This window comes from Talpa europaea (genome assembly GCF_964194135.1).
Source record: "Talpa europaea genome assembly, chromosome: 2".
NCBI lineage: Eukaryota > Metazoa > Chordata > Mammalia > Eulipotyphla > Talpidae > Talpa > Talpa europaea.
The window spans coordinates 123,252,935-123,256,348 of record NC_140068.1 but is presented as its reverse complement, the minus strand read 5'-3'; the positions used below and the strand labels follow the sequence as shown (position 1 = coordinate 123,256,348).

At 68.6% G+C, this 3,414-nt stretch overlaps 1 pseudogene across 1 annotated transcript; it reads right to left on the bottom strand.

The window, feature by feature from the left end:
• Positions 1 to 274: 274 nt before the first annotated feature.
• On the bottom strand, positions 275 to 2,586 carry LOC311188298 (olfactory receptor 11L1-like; annotated as a pseudogene). The gene is made up of 2 exons: positions 1,617 to 2,586; positions 275 to 698 (listed from the first exon to the last, which is right to left on the bottom strand). The product of its transcript is annotated as an olfactory receptor 11L1-like (transcript).
• Between the last annotated feature and the right edge of the window lie 828 nt (positions 2,587 to 3,414).

Sequence of the window (3,414 nt, the reverse complement as noted above, 5' to 3'; positions counted from 1 at the left end):
CACCGCTGGGCATCGCCGGGCGCGGCGGGTCACCCCTCCCGCTACTCCCCGCAGAGCCTGGCCAAGCCCCGCCCCACGCCCGGCCCCGGCATCGGGGCAGCGGGGCCAGAGCCGACCGGCGCCTCAGCGCCTTTTTATGCAACCTGTGCTTCCCGGCTTGTGGGCTGGCCCAATCAGGTGTGAGCTACCAGCTGACTGGTGCTAAACGGTCCAATCAGCCTCAGGATTGAAAAACGGTCCAATCAGCTGTGTGGGCGGGGCAGCCTGAGAGCGGCTATAAGCAGGGCTGGCGGCGCTCAGACACGGGCGGGGGCGCGGGCTGCAGGCCCCGCCTCTTCTCTGGCGGCCCCCGAAGGCGCCCCGGGGCCCGGAGTCTCAGGGCGTCGCTTGCTGCAGGTGCCGCCCCACCACTCACGCAGCTGCGGGCGCCGGTGTCTCTCGCCGAGCGGCCCGCGGCGGCCCCCGTGGCTGGCCGGCGCCCGCGGTGAGCGGCGGGCGGGAAGCGGCGGCCGGGGGCCCTGGCCGGTCCTGAGCGTCCGCCGCCCCGTGCGCCCTCGCGCTGCCCCTTGGCGGGCCCGGCCTCGGCCTCCCGGGCCTCTGGGCGGCGGGTCCGCGCCGGCCCGTCCCCCGCCTCCCTCGCGCGCTGCCCTGGTCCACGCTCACCCGGCCCGAAGGCCTCGCCCGGGCCCGACGACGTCCTGGGGGGCGGGCCCGGGGAGGCGGGAGCAGCTCCGCGGCCCGCGTTGGGGCCGGGGCCGAGCTGGAGGGCGGCGGGCGGCCCGAGCCGGGCGGGGGCGGGAGCGGGGGCGCCGCGGGCACTGCCGGCCTCCGCTGCAGGCCGGAGACAGACGCCACCGAGGCAGAGACGCCTCAGGCCGCCCCGGCCCCCACGCCGGCGGGGACAGGCACCCGGGGAGGGGCAGGGGCAGCCGGTCAGCAGCGGCGCGTCGACAGCGGGTCCAGAGTCGGCGGGGACGGCAGCTGCACGGGGCGGCCACGCGGGCCACGGCGGCCTGTCCCTCCCCCGCCCCCCAGCCCCCGGCCCCCTCCCCCCTCCCCCTCCCCCTCCCTCCCCCTGCCCCCCGCCCCCCTCCCTCCCCCCGCCCCCCGCCCCCCTCCCCCTGCCCCCCTCCCTCCCCCCGCCCCCCTCCCCCTCGGTTCCCTCCTCCCCCCCCCACCCGTCCGTCTCTCGCCTCTGCCCCCTTCACCCGCCCCGCCCTCTCCTCCCGCCCTGACTGCTTTTCCTAAGATTCCATTCAACACACACCCGGGATCTGAGTCTCTGCAGACCAGCCTGGCGTTTGGAAGCGCCCCTGGGCCGCCTGCCGCGAGCCGGGGCGACGCCAGGACACCCCGCGCGGGCCCCCGGGCGGCTTCTGTCCGCGGCCCCACGAGCTCGGGCCGGCCGTGCACGGGGACGGGACTTGCGGAGCCCGCGGCCACACGGCGGGACCCCGGAGGGCAGAGCGAGACAGCAGGGCCGGCAGGGGCCCAGCGAGCGGCCGGCGGGCTGGGGGGGGGTGCGGGGAAGCAGCCCCCACCTGTGGCAGCCGGGGCAGCGCCCGCCAAGGGCCCCACCGCACTGGGCTGCGCCTGGCCCCACCCACTGGCCACACCTGAGCAAGAAGCTGCCCTGCGCTCTGAGGCCGCAGACAAGGCCCCTCCTCGTCATCACTTTCCTCGCGGCCTCTTGGAAGTCTTTGTTCCTCAAATGGTAGATGACGGGGTGGGGTTCGGCAGTGGGGTGACCACGGTGTAGAAGACGGAAATGATCTTGTTGATTTCAGGGGACAGGTGGGCTTTGGGGCGCACGTACATGGAGATCGTGGTCCCCGAGTAGACAGTGACCACTGCCAGGTGGGAGCCGCCGTGGAGAAGGTCTTCGCGGGCCGGAGGCGGAGGGGATGCTTACGATGGCGGCCACGATGAAGACGTGGGACACGAGGGTGGGGAGGAGGCACACGCGCAGGCGGCGATGGACAGGGCGAAGACGACCATCTCGGTGAGGTAGACGCGGGAGCAGGAGAGCCGCATGGAGGGGCAGGTCGCAGAAGAAGTGGTTGATCCGGTTGGGGCCACAGAAGTCCAGCCTGGAGATCATCAGGCAGGGCAGGACCCCGTGCCCACCCTGGTCACCCAGGAGACGGCCACCAGCTTGGCGCAGGTCTGGGGCGCATCAGGAGGGGGTAGCTCAGGGGGCTGCAGACGGCCAGGTAGCGGTCATAGGCCATCGTGGCCAGGAGGAAGCACTCGGTGGCCCCGAAAAACACAAAGAAGTAGAGCTGGGCCATGCAGGCGGGGAAGGAGATGGCACGGCCCGGGGACAGCAGGCCGGCGAGCAGCGGCGGCACGACGGTGGAGGTGTCCCAGACCTCCAGGAAGGACAGGTGCTTGAGGAACGTGTACATGGGCGTGTGCAGCCGCCGGTCATGGCTCGCCACGGCAATGATGACGACGTTCCCCACCACCGTCAGCACGTAGGTAGATGAACAGAAAGATGGCAAACAGCAGGGACTGCCACTCGAGAAGGTTCTGGAATCCCAGCAGCTGAAACTCAGTGACAGCAGACACATTTGGGGGCTCCATCGCCTGCGGAGGGGAAGAGACCTTGGAAAGCACTGCGGACAAGGCATGAAAATCCTCGGTGCTATCTGGAACATGAGAGACTGTCTTCGAGCACTCCCGTCTCCACGACAGCTTTCTGGAAGAACGTGCGCGGCTCCACCTGGCTTTTAGACCACTGTGGTTTCAACCCATTAGGCGAAAGGGGCGCAAGAGTTGGGGGAGGGCCTCAGCAAGCTCCACTCACCAGGCTCTCTGAGATCTAGAAGTTTCAGGTTCAACACCCCAGGTAAGAAGGGGCTCACTGAGCCAAACACAGGAAATACAATTAATAGCCGGGCCTCCCTGGTGGCGCGAGGGTTAAGTCTCAGCACTGTGAAGCTGTCCCCAGCCACTAAGGCATGAGTTCAATCCCCGGCCAGGGAGTGACCCACAGGGCGAGGCAGACCTCTTCTGTCTCCCCGCTGCTTCCCTCAGCAGCGTGTTTCAGTAGATGCACCTGTTCTGCTCCCCACTCTGTCTCTGGTCTCTGGTAAATCCTCTCACCCACCCACCCCCAACCTTTGGCCTGTACCCCAGTTCTTTATGCATAAATAAATAAACCTTTAAAAAATTAATAGCTATGTTTTCCTGGAAAGGGCCTGGGCCCTTTCCTCCCACAGGTGACCCTCATCTGGAAACAGGTCACACCTGGCCCGTCTCCCAGCCCCGGGAGACTGTGTTCTGCCCTCAGTGTTTATGGACACCTCCTCCAGGTACTTGAGCATCTGAGTGTGTCTGTGTGTGTCTGTGTGGCCAGGGCTGAGCCAGCCTGCATCTCCACTGGTACCTTCTCACCCAGGTGGACACCAG